Below are 13,856 nucleotides of genomic sequence, written 5' to 3'. Positions count from 1 at the left end.
AGGATTGTGAATGTAGCCCAATCCATCCCACAAACCAGCCTCCCATCCATTGACTCTGTCTACACTTCCCACTGCCTCGGCAAAGCAGCCAGCATAATCAAGGACCCCACGCACCCTGGACATTCTCTTCCATTGGGAAAAAGGTACAGAAGTCTGAGATCACGTACCAACCGACTCAAGAACACTTCTTCCCTGCTACCATCAGACTTCTGAATGGTCCTATCATACATTAAGCTGATCTTTCTCTTCGCCCCTTTATTTTCATTTGATATAATTTTTAACTGTTCCCTACCCTTTATTTCTTCATTTTTCTTCCCCCCACTCTTTCCCACTATTTTATCCTTCTTTTCTTACCTTTTCTCTCCCTTTGCTTCCCTTATTCTCAATTTTACCTCTCTCCCACCCATCTCCCCCCCCTCCCCCCACATCTTCATCTGCCACAGCTTACCCCCTGATTTCAGGTTCTCTCCATCTTCTATTCTCTCTGTGGACAGCCATTAGCAGCCTTTCCCTTTGTTTTTGTGGCTATGACTCATCTTTCATTCCCTCACCCTGCAGCATAAATATCTCCCACTTTCTATGCCTCTTAGCTTTGACAAAGGGTCACCTGGACTCGAAACGTCAGCTCTTTTCTCGCCTTACAGATGCTGCCAGACCTGCTGAGATTTTCCAGCGTTTTCTCTTTTGGTTTCAGATTCCAGCATCCGCAGTAATTTGCTTGTCTCTTCATCCTACCTGTATTGGCAACACTATATCCTGCACCCTCTCCTTTCCTTCTCCCCGATGTACTCTATGAACAGTATGTTTTGTCTGTATGGCGTGCAAGAAACAATACTTTTCACTGTATACTAATACATGTGACAATAATAAAATAAAATAAAATTTTGAGAAAGACTGTAATGTTAATAAGTTTATTTATTAAAGTCACAAGTAGGCTTACATTAACACCACAATGAAGTTACTGTGAAAATCCCCTAGTCGCCACACTCCAGCACCTGTTTGGATACACTGAGGGAGAATTTACCATGGCCAATGCATCTAACCAGCACGTCTTTCGGACTGTGGGAGGAAACCGGAGCACCCGGAGGAAATCCACACAGACAAGGAGAGAATGTGCAAACTCAATATAGACAGTGACCCGAGGCCGGAATTGAACCCAGGTCCCTGGTGCTGTGAGGCAGTAGTGCTAACCACTGTGCCAGCATGACACCCACACCTATATGTATATATACGTCGGTATAGGTGGCCATACGTCAGTCGATCCAGACCTTTCATCCCCATTGCTGAAGCCTGTTAGTTTACTTACGTAGTTTCATGAATAGTTTATTAAGTTATTTACCGCTTCCCCCTCAACTGCCAAATCTTGCCATTCTAAATAACTGCCGAGTGGTTGCTCACATTTGCCTCGAGGGATCGTTTCATACAGCGGGAGGCACCAGCGCTGGCATATTGTACTGCTTCATTTAGTCTCAATATCAATAAAAGCCTGCCTCGGAGAGCAGGCCTGGGAAACATTCATTAGTGAGGCAATGGGTCAGCCAGAGAATGATACTAAACCACTTCTGTGCGTCAGTGTGTTCATTATCAGGACGGTGTTTCGCAATACAACTCCAACACACTGATGCACTCAACAACCACAATGTTCTGAGCAACCCACAGGGTAGTAAGGAGACACATCATAGAAATGAGGGGGTCTGATTTGCAACTACTGTCACCAGTGCAAGGTTCAGTAGCTGGCTTGCCAACTCTTCCACGGTGTATCCCTCGAGTGTTAATCATAAGACACCTGACCATGTGATGCCTGATCACATGATCAACTATTTATCCCATTCTCATTAAAATGAAAAAGTTGAGTCTCGATCTTAATCACCACAAATAGTGATGGAACGGACATCCAGGTAGATCTCAATTCAAGAACCTTCCATCTCCCTTTCCCCGTGTTACTTCCAACTCGAATCCTTGGAAACCCACTTACGGAAATAATCTTTGACTTTTTAGTCACAGTAAAATTCCCAGTTTTCATAGAATCCCGACAGTGCAGAAGAGACCATTCGGCCCATCGAGTCTGTACCAACTCTCTGACAGAGCGTAGCATCATAGAATCCTTACATGCAGAAGGAGGTTATTCGGCCCATCGAGTCTACAAAAACTCTATGACAGAGCATAGCATAGAATCATTGGCCTCCTTTGGCACTGTAGGGATTCTTTCGGCCCATCGAGCCGGCATCAAAAACAATCCCACCCAGGCCCTATTCCTGTAACCCCACATTTACCCTACTTATCCCCCTGACACTTAGAGGCAATTTAGCATGGCCAATCCACCTAACCTGCACATCTTGAGTGTGGGAGGAAACCGGAGCACCCAGAGGAAACTCACGCAGACACGGGGAGAACGTGCAAACTCCACAGGAGTCATTGGGATTTGGGGCGCTACTGCGAGCAGTTGGCGTGATCAGTGGTTTTAAATTCCCTGCTGCAGATGCACCCATGTGAGTGGCAGACCCACTTTTGTGTCGCACTGTTGCTAACAAACTATTGGCCTAGCAGCAGCAGTCAAAACATGACCTTATATTAATTTTGTGTAAATTGGTTTCCCACCTTTTTGTGGACCTCTCCTGCGGGCTGCAGTTCGATCCTACCACCCACAGAGAGCCTGAATTGGGAAGCAAGTACCTCTGAAATTTGGAGGGAGGAATTACTAGGGGCTGTGAAATTGGGTAGGATGGGGAGGGACACATGACTGGAGGGTGGGCATGGGCAATGGGGGCAAATTACGCCTGAGGACTGAGGGTTCTGGGTGGGGGAGCGATGAGACAGAAGTGGGGAATTAAGTTTCTTGGTGGGGTGTGAGAGGTAGGACCCCATGGAAAGGGAGTTTTGGGGTTCAATTGGAGATTTGGCGAATGGGGGTGATGTGGGCCCTATATATCCCACAGGGGTTGGAAGCAGCGACTGGAAGATGATGAGTGGCAGTGGCACGGACCAGGAATGAGGGAAAACTGAATTCAATAAAACTCCAAAATGAAAAATCTAGTGACAACCATGAAACCATTGTTGCTTGTCATATTAAAGACCCCATCTAGTTCACAAATGTCCTTGACAAAAGGAAAACCGCTGTTCTGATTTGATCTGACCTAAATGTGATTCCAAATCCACATTAATGTGGTTGACATTTGATGGCGGCACGATGACACAGGTGGTTAGCTGCCTCATAGCTCCAGGGACTTGGGTTCAATTCCAGCCTTGGGTGTCTGTGTGGAGTTGTCGCTTTCTCTCCGCGTCTGTGGGGGCTTCCTCCGGGTGCTCTGGTTTCCTCTCACAGTCCAAAGAAGTGCTGGTTAGGTGGATTGGTCATGGTGAATTGCCCCCCCGAGTGTCAGGAGGATTAGCAGGGTAAATGTGAGGGATTACGGGGATAGGGCCTGGGTGGGATTGTTGTCGGTACAGACTCGATGGGCCGAATATCCTCCTTCTGCACTGTAGGGATTCTAATGGCGTTATGGAAATGTCGCCTTGTTCTTGGAGATTTGGGAACACTATCCACATCGCAGCACTTGAAGACGCAAAAAGCGTCTCCAATCTCTATCTTCCTTTGGAGTTTGTACGAAAATGTTTGTTTCTTTTTTAAAATTGTATCCCTTTTGTTGGATCTTGTGCCACTCGAGGCACTCTATACGGTACCAGCGCCCTGGAGTGGTTGCAATTAATCATGACCGTCCCCCACCACCGTTCTCCTGACTCAGACCAAATACATTGGGATTAAATGGAAATTCCAGCCTCCAAACAATCGCTCTGTATACACAACACTCCTCCAGTGTCTAATTCATGTCTTAATCAGTCCATCTGCAGCGCAATATTTTAAAAAAAGCAAGTCTGAAAGCAAAGCCTCCCCCATTTAGTGGCAGCGTGGGTTGAACAGAAATCCTCGACTATCAGAAAAGAATGTTTATAAGTCGAGAAACAAAACTGGAACAAGAAAAACCCAGCCGCCTCAAGAGGGTGAAGCGATCTGTTAACAAGCAGCGAGAGAAGTTCTGCGTCTCTCCATAATTAATGATGCCGGGGCGCTCAAACAAAAAGAAAAATCACTTCGAAGCCACTGATCCTCACAGTTTATGTAATGACAGGGAAAGGGAAGGCCCACCTTGCTTTTTCTCCCCGTATAATTGTGATCCCGACAGCTTTTCATCTTAATCCACACAAAAATACTTTGCAACTTCGACCGTGATTATTTCCTTCCATTGCAGGGACCCACGAGTGGATCCCTCAGAACCCGACTGGCAGGGAGTCAGATGATCTGGCAGGTTGTAATCACGGGAACATTCTATTCACATAATGCTTGGTGTGTATTAAGTGGAGCTCTTTACAGTTTAGCGTGTCCACTTCAAAGCTAAAGGTGTAACCGCGGCACCTTCCTGGGTCAGGAAAAGGCCAATCGTTCTGAGCAAGATGATCAGGTCGATTAGAGGTCAGACTGGCTTTCTTTTGTTTAAAAGAAAGATGCAACCCATTTAGTCAATTAGCAAGTGTTTTCTGCTAATGAGAAAGTTTCTCAGCGCCCTTTGTTCCATTTTCCAACGAGTGTCATTTGCCAACCTTGACGTGACAAACCCCATCTCAGGACCTGCGCAGAACAAACTTATATTTTCTTTAGCTCAGCAGGCAAAGGTTGACCCCTCCAAAGCTAACCTTCCTCTTGCACTGCCCAAGAGGAAAGCAATAAATCACTGTGTTACTGTGCCTGAAATGCAACCTCAGCCCCTCTCGTCAGACCTCTTTACAAACAGGCCTACGGAGCTGGGTGACTGTAAAGGTGCACTTGCATACGCTTCGTTCATGAATACAAACGGTATTTAGCACCGCTGCCTCACAGCGCCAGGGACCTGGGTTCAATTCCTGGCTTGCGTGACTGTCTGTGCGGAGGCTGCACGTTCTCCCCGTGTGTCTGCGTGGGTTCCCTTCGGGTGCCCCGGTTTCCTTCCAAAGATGTGCTGGTTAGGTTGATTGGTCATGCTAAATTGATTCTAGTGTCAGGGGGATTAGCGGGGTAAATACATAGGGTTGCAGGGATAGGGCCTGGGTGGGATTGTTGTCGGTGCTGGCTCAATGGGTCAAATGGCCTCTTTCTACATGTAGGGATTCTATGATTGGAGAACCAATAAACCAATCAAAGCTTTAAAGAATTAACAGATTGTTTATCCAGCTGCCCTGTTTAAGTTGGCATGTTTAAGGACATTATTTTCTCTCGTGTCAAGTCAATTTGCCCTCAAGCCACACCCAGCACAAATCTGGGCGCAAAGCTCTCTGACACTCATTTGCATTAAAATTAACAATGTATGTGTCCTCTTAGGATGCATTTGATTTGATTTGTCACATGTATTAGCATACAGTGAAAAGTATTGTTTCTCGCATGGTATACAGACGAAGCATACCGTTCATAGAGAAGGAAAGGAGAGAGTGCAGAATGTAGTGTTTTACAGTCATATCTAGGGCATAGGGAAAGATCAACTTAATGCAAGGTAAGTCCATTCAAAAGTCTGATGACAGCAGGGAAGAAGCTGTTCTCGAGTCGGTTGGTACGTGACCTCAGACTTTTGTACCTTTTTCCCCGATGGAAGGTGGTGGAAGAAAGAATGCCTGGGGTGCGTGGGGTCCTTGATTATGCTGGCTGCTTTTCCAAGGCAGCGGGAAGTGTAGACAGAGTCAATGGATGGGAGGCTGGTTTGCGTGATGGATTGGGCTGCATTCACGACCCTTTATAGTTTATTGCGGTCTTGGGCAGAGCAGGAGCCATACCAAGCTGTGATACAACCAGAAAGAATGCTTTCTATGGTGCATCTGTAGAAGTTGGAGAGAGTTGTAGCAGACAAGCCAAATTTCCTTCGTGTTCTGAGAAAGTAATGGCTTTGGTGGGCTTTCTTGACTATAGCGTCCGCATAGAGAGACCAGGACAGGCTGTTGGTGATCTGGACACCTAAAAACTTGAAGCTCTCAACCATTTCCAGTTCGTCCCCATTGATGTAGACAGGAGCATGTTCTCCTCTACGCAGTCGATGACAATCTCCTTCATTTTGTTGACATTGAGGGAGAGATTATTATCACTGCACCAGTTCATCAGATTCTCTATCTCTTTCCTGTACTCTGTCTCCTCATTGGTTTGAGATCTGACCCAATACGGTGGTGTCATCAGCAAACTTTAAAATCGAGTTGGAGGGGAATTTGGCCACACAGTCATAGGTGTATAAGGAGTATAGTAAGGAATGATAGTTATTAAGGTACGCTGCCTGGCTTTTCTTTGTTTTCGGGATGATGGTCATCTTCTTGGAGCAGATAGGGACCTCAGATTGGTGTAAAGAGAGGTTGAAGATGTCTGCAAATACCCCCGCCAGCTGGTCCACGCAGAACCCGAGTGCTCGTCCGGGTACCCCATCCAGGCCAGTTGCTTTCCTTGGGTTGACTTTTGAGAAGGCTGTTCTGACATCTGCAATGGTGACCTCAGATACAGGTTCGACTGAGGCTTCCGGGATGGAGGGCTTGCTCTCACTGACCTCTTGCTCAAAACAGGTGTAGAATGTGTTGCACCCCTCCCAGGGAGGGGTGCATTGGAGCCGGCAATTGTACCTGCCTTCATCTTGTAGTCTGTTATGTCTTGCAGACCTTGCCATTGCCGGCAGGGGTCGGTGTGGCGAGCCTGGGACTCGAGCTTGGTCCAGTACTGTCTTTTGGCATCTTTGAAGGATCTTCGTAGATCGTATCTGGCTTTCTTGTATTGGCAGTAAGAGTTTTAACAACACCAGGTTAAAGTCCAACAGGTTTATTTGGTAGCAAATGCCATTAGCTTTCAGAGCACTGCTCCTTCGTCAGATGGAGTAGAAATCCATCTGACGAAGGAGCAGCGCTCCGAAAGCTAATGGCATTTGCTACCAAATAAACCTGTTGGACTTTAACCTGGTGTTGTTAAAACTCTTACTGTGTTAACCCCAGTCCAACGCCGGCATCTCCACATCATTTCTTGCATTGGTCCAGTGACGCCTGACTTGAACGCCTCAGACCTGGACTTTAGCAAGCAGTGGATATCCCTGTTCAAACATGGTTTCCGGTTGGGAAACACGCAGATTTGCTTCTTCGGCACACAGTCTTCTACACACTTACTAATGAAGTCAGTTACTGTAATGGCGTACTCGTTCAGGCTGGTCGCAGAGTTTTTAAATACTGACCAGTCCACTGACTCCAAGCAGTTCTGTAGGAGATCATCCAATTCCGTAACCAAAACTGCATGACTTTCTTTGACGGATTCTCCCGATTCAGTTTTTGCTTGTAAGCTGCAGACACCGGAAAAGCGATTTGGAGTGTGGCATTATTCAGGAGCAAAACTTTACTGCCTCTGGATTGGACAGAAGGATATGCAAATTAGCAGCAGTAGGCCACAACAACCCCTACTGCTACGAGAGGTGCTAATGGCAGTCCACAGAGAGAGAATAAAAGGTGTGAATGGGCAGACAAGCTGAAATCAGAGGGTAAGCTGTGACAGATGAAGAATTGGGAGGGGGTGAGGGAGATGGATGGGAGAGATAAAATTGAGAAAAAAGGGGAAAAGGAATATTTCCCAGATATTTTTTATTGAATTCAAATTCCACCATCTGCCGTGGTTGGATTCAAACCTGGGTCTCCGGAACATTAGCTGGGTTTTCTGGGTTAATAGTCTAGCAATAATACCACTCGGCCATTGCCTCCCCTCTCAGTTGCTCCTCTCAGTATTCTTGGCATCCTTGTGCCCACACAGTGACCATATAATTCCCACATTATGGTGCCCTCAGGCATTTTACTGTTCATTGCCTGCCCTTATTCGCTGTACATCTGGTCAGTTTACTTTAAATCGCTTACCATTATTCCCTGTGCATCTGGTCGCACACATCATGCCAATCTGTATCTCACATTACAGACACGTTGTCATGGAAGGCGGGGGAAAGAAAGGGAAGAGGCAGATGAGACAACTGACGTGAGTTTTCTTACCTGTATTCCTTATTTGAGCTCATGTGAATTGCCTTGTTTAATCAAGATTAAATAACATTCATGACTTTGTTTTTAAGCTGGATCTTCAAACAATGTGCAAAGATAGGGACATTGTACTTGCAATGCAGTCAAGTATCATCAGCAAAACGCAACATTATGCCAGTGAGGTTAATAATCAGTGGGGAACCAGGACTGATTACAATGTAAACTCACCATCACTGCAGCCCAGCTCTGCTTCTTGTGATACAGCTCCACAATACAAAGATCCTTCAAACCATGACTGATTAAAACCAACTTCATACACAAGCTACTTCAGCGAATTATTCAGCTTGTCATTGAAAAGCCCTTCATTCTCTGGTTGCATCACATTCCACTTGCATCATAAGAGTTTTACAGCACAGAAAGAGGCCCTTCGGCCCACCATGTCTGCGCTAGCCATCAAGCACCTATTTATTCTTATCCCATTTACCAGCACTTGGTCTGTCGCCTTGAGTCCAATGATATGACGCCACAATAATTCAAACAAAACTTTAAATTTAAACAAACAGTTACAACATCTACTGCTTTTATCAAAAGCTATCATTAAAATCAAATCCAATGGCACAATCTTGGTGATATCAACTTTAAAGTTTATTTTACCATTGTCGCAAGTCGGCTTACATTAACGCTGCAATGAAGTTACTGTGAAAATCCCTTAGTCGCCACACTCCGGCACCTGTTCGGGTCAATGCACCTAACCAGCACGTCTTTGGACTGTGGGAGGAAACTGGAGTACCCGGAGGAAACCCACACAGACACGGGGAGAATGTGCAGACTCCGCACAAACTGTGACCCAAGCCGGGAATCGAACCCAGGTCCCTGGCACTGTGAGGCAACAGTGCTAACCATTGTGTCACCCCTAAAACGTAAGAATAGTTTGGTTATGACACTTAAAAGGCAGCAACAGAACCACACTCCAGAGTCAAACACAGCCTGGAACATAAAGTTCACATGAAAAGTTGTATCAATAAACTGAATTCTCTTGCAGTGCAGTAATCATGAACACCGACAAGTCAAGTTATAAACTATTGATTCAGTTCACGTACATACAGTAGTTGCCTGCAGTACACATCATTCGCAAACTGAGGGGGGAAAAAAACCACCAAAACATTTGCAGTGCGGTCATACTCATACTTGGCTGCCTCTCCAGCTCTCTCCCATCTTCTTCTGCTAATTCTGTTCTCATTAGGGTACAGCCCCGCACACTCTGCACCCCACTCAGTCAAGTAGCCACACTTGGTTCCAAACCTGCACATGTCCATCCAACTCTGGGAGGATACCACACTGTCAAGTGAGCCTGTCAACATCCTCAATGTGTACATCCAGCCAGGGTCACTGCGGTGCACGGTCCTTCCTGATCTTCCCACCCCAAAAAGGATCAGCACCCCACTGTCAACATTAACGGAGAGCCACTTCCACTAATGATACCCTACTACAACCAGCCGTGAACCCTGCATCTGTGCATGAACAATCAAGGCAACACTGTGGCAAACTAATCGAAGGAACAATTTAATGGAGGATAATTAAACATGGACATTAGCCATGTTTAATGTCTAATTAGTCCTGGGAATACTATCAACCATAGGTGGATGAAAATATTGAAATGTCTCACAGCTATCAATCCCCACCAATTGTAAACTGTGGACTTTGTAGATTCTGCTCCTGCCCCACAGCAAGAACAGATTTTTCAAAATCTTAGGTGAAGACCTGGAGTTTACAAATAGTTCACAGGCAAAGTCAGCCCTCTAGCCGGGCTTGATTCATGCACTGTTAAGTCTTCACAGCTGGGGCAGTGATACAAGGACTACATTTGGTCATTAAGCCCTTAGGTTATAAGGTAACCTGCTGGGGTTCCTCCTGCTGATTGTGCAGCAACTTCCTCACCCCTCCCCTCCATAAAGTCAGGCTTCTGCATGACACACAATCTGAGCTGTGATGTCCCCCATATAGTCGAATAACCTGCCAACATTCACAGACAGGGGGCAACATACGAATAAGAGCCCCACTTGGGTGCAATACTGGGAATGACTCTGCCACCCCTGAAACTTTACCTCAATGAGAAACGCCACGCTGTTGAGTGAGGAGGCGGGGGAAGGGAGGGAACTAGTTCAAAACGTATAACCCAATATGGACACACTTCTTTCTCTCTTCTCTCCCCCACTTTCCAGCACAGACAGTTTGCAATATTGAGAGATGTGTGGGGTGGAAAATGGCCCAATTTATAGAATCACTACAGTACAGGGGGAGGCCATTTGGCCCATACCGACAACAATCCCACCCAGGCCCCATCCTTGTAAACCCCCTACACTAAGGCGCAATTTACCATGGCCACCTAACCTCCACATCTTTGGAGTGTGGGAGGAAACCGGAGCACCCGGAGGAAAACGCAGACACGGGGAAAACGCGCAGACTCCGCACAGACAGTGACCCGAGGCCAGAATTGAACCCAGGTCCCTGGGGCTGTGAGGCAGCAGTACTAACCAGTGCGAATTCACGGTTCACTCTTCCAATTCACTGCACTGCCACTCTCTGCATGTAAATGTGCATAACAAAAGTTTATTCATGAGTGTCACAAGAAGGCTGACATTAACACTCCAACAAAGTTATTGTGAAAATCCCCTAGTCGCCACACTCCAGCGCCTGTTCAGGTACACTGAGGGAGAATTCAGCATGGCTAATGCACCTAGCCAGCACGTCTTTGGGACTGTGGGAGGAAACCAGAGCACCCGGAGGAAACCCACAAAGACACGGGGAGAAGGTGCAGATTCCGCACAGACAGGGACACAAGCCAGGAATCGAACCCAGGTCCCTGGCGTTGTGAGGCAGCAATGCTAACCACTGTGCCACCACACTTTACCACTGGAAAATGGAGAAAAGGGTAAACGGCAAACCAAATGGTTACAGGGAGAATGGAGTGAGACGAGGGGAGATTTGAGGTGCGTCATTAATCGAGGTGCAATCATTGTGCTTGGGACAGATATGGTGAAAGTGTCCCCTCCCACCCCAACACTTTCCCTTAACCACTGGAAACAGGCAAAAGAACTAGGAGATGGGAAAACTGAGGGAAACATGGTTCATGTACACAACAGCTATCGATATAAATAAATCAATATCAGCACTCGATAAAACAACAGTAAAGTAAAAAAAAAGTTCACATCGACACAAAGGGTGCAGAAATCCGGGGAAAGCAAACATAGCTTGAGAGCTAACCACTTCACACAGAGGGTGGTGAATAAATGGAACAGATGTTCGGGGAGTCACTGCAGGAGGACAATGTTGGCAAATTCAAAAGGAGAATAAGATAGATACTTGGCAGTGAAAACAATCGAGAGGTCTGCGAGAATAGCAGCACAGGCTGCAGATGGACCAACTTATCCCTTCCAATACGTCCAATCTGTTCTTACGAAAACAAAGTGGACCCTGTGTCACTTAAAATAAACGCAAAGGCAGCAATGATCCAGAAACTCTGAATTAACAATACCGTGAGAGAGAGAGAGAGAAAAACCAGAATGTGGCATCAGGAAAATATTGCAAAGGCATCCTCTCCCCCAGCCCCTCAGAACAGTGCCATCGTCACACAAACAGAGCGTGAAGTTTGAAAATAAAAGTTTTGTTGCCACAAAATATCTATAAATGCATTGCTGCTGGCAGAAATCAGTCAGAGGAGGGAGCTTAGCAAACAAACTCTGTCCACAGTCATAGGACGGGATTTTATGGCCTCACCTCGCCCCGAAACCGGAAAATCCCACCCGAGGTCAACAGACCTTTCCATGTTCCGCCCCCCTCGCCCGCTCCGATTTCCGTGGCGGGCGGGGCGGTAGAATTCCTGCCATCGAATCCCTATAGGAAGCCATTCAGCCCATCAAGTCTGCACCTACTCTCCGACAGAGAATCCCACCCAGGCCCTTTCCCTTGTTACCCAACCTAACCCGCACATCTTTGGACTGTGGGAGGAAACCCACGCAGACATGGGGAGAACGTGCAAACTCAACACAGACAGTGACCCGAGGCCGGAATCGAACCCGGGTCCCTGGCGCTGTGAGGCAGCAGTGCTAACCACTGTGTCACCTCATTTCTTTGCCCCAAGACACCAGGAGAAACAACCTTTCCCGGGAGAAAAAGTCCTACTTTTAATGATTTTCCACTTTTGCAAATACAATGTTTGATTTTTTTGGGGGTGGGGGGGTGGGGAAATCTGAGGTGCCTCATCCACAATTACTCAGCACTCCCTGGGAATGTCTGAGGCTGCTGTGTGAGAGCACCTCACATTGTTAGCACAGGGAGCTGCCACTTGCAACATACAACCTTTGATACATACACCCCTTCCCTCACCCAGTGTATATTTCAGTCCCATTCTCCTGAGAGCTCTGGTTAAATCCCAGTGGCCACACAATGAAAAGTTTCGCCCCCCAGCCACCCCTCTAGCTTCGAATGTGAGAGCTCTCCAGTGACCCAGAGGAGGAGAGCAGGAAAGATAAAGAGGCAGCTGCTCTGAATGACAGCAATGAATCGTCTCCTGCCCAACACTGTCTGCCCCATCCCTCCAACGCCCCCCTCCCTCTGCAACTATTCATTCACCTCAAACAAGGACAAAAGAACTCAACTTTCTCTCCCCCAAGGCAGAACCAAACTATCCCTCTCCCCTCTGGGAAAGGAGGAGAGAAATTCTTTCAAAATGTTCAATCACTATCACCGCTCACTGACAAACTTACAGCAATCTATTTGTCTGCTTACCTTGGGAAGTTTCTTTTTTGGCACACATATATTTTTAAAAAAACACCCTCAAGACTTTTTCTGTGTCCAGTGAGTCCCAGAACAGATCAGCCAGCCTTTAATCCACTCTCTCCCACAGCTCACATGGATGGTACAGCAGCAAGTTTTAATTCCAGGGGTATTCTGCTTCGCAGGGATGAAGTTTAATATGTTTTTCTCTCTCTATTCAGTTGGCAGCCTCGGTGCCCCTGTGTGAGAAGAAAGCTCCCTGTGTGCGGCTGCTAGCAGACTGTTGTTTGCAAGCCTCTCACTCCCAGTTCGCAGGCACTTAATGAATCTCTTTCACATTGTAAGCAGCGCACTGGGAGATCACATGGACTCTGCACTCCACACACACACACACAAAAACACAGGTTCTGAAAGAGTAAAGACCTGCCCAGCAAATGACATCACTCTCACAACACACACCCTTACCCGTTTATTAGCCAAGGCACTTAAAAGGGCAACGATCAACTGCTCCCAACCTTGAGTTCCCCGGCTCTTACTCACTGGCTGCATTCAAACAAACCACAATCGCCCAAGTTGTGAAACCTCCAGCTGCCATGAATGATACCTGCACCTCTTACACGCTCAGCAATGATTCAGCGTGCTGTTACAGACAGCCACTCAATCCTGGTTCAGAGGCAATCAGCACTAAGACAGTGAATAATCGCAGGGACAATCTAACACAGAGTTGATATCAACAAGGTCAGCAAGGCTACAATCAGTCCTGTTGTTAACAATCTTTCACAGTACGGTCTGTCTCGTTACATATACAGTTTAATTTGATTTGATTTATTATTGTCACGTGTTTTAGTATACAGTGAAAAGTATTGTTTCTTGCATGCTACACAGACAAAGCATACCATTCATAGAGTATATAGGGGAGAAGGAAGTGGTCCAGTGGTTTGTACTGCTGCCTCATAGCGCTAGGGACCCGGGTTCGATTCCCAGCTTGGGTCACTGTCTGTGCAGAGTCTGCACATTGTCTGCGTGGGTTTCCTCCGGGTGCTCCGGTTTCCTCCCACAGTCCGAAAGACATGCTGGTTAGG

General features: G+C 46.7%; 1 protein-coding gene across 2 annotated transcripts in view; it reads right to left on the bottom strand.

The window, feature by feature from the left end:
* The window catches only part of plxnb1b (plexin b1b), a 270,085-nt gene extending 256,984 nt beyond the window's left edge, over positions 1-13,101 (bottom strand). For both annotated transcript variants that reach the window (XM_078209833.1, XM_078209837.1), the window contains exon 1: positions 12,787-13,101. The gene's annotated coding sequence lies outside the window, so the exon portion shown is untranslated. The remainder of the gene's footprint in view (positions 1-12,786) is intronic.
* Between the last annotated feature and the right edge of the window lie 755 nt (positions 13,102-13,856).

This window comes from Mustelus asterias, chromosome 3, assembly GCF_964213995.1.
Source record: "Mustelus asterias chromosome 3, sMusAst1.hap1.1, whole genome shotgun sequence".
Lineage (NCBI taxonomy): Eukaryota > Metazoa > Chordata > Chondrichthyes > Carcharhiniformes > Triakidae > Mustelus > Mustelus asterias.
This window is presented reverse-complemented; position numbering and strand designations above follow the sequence as displayed.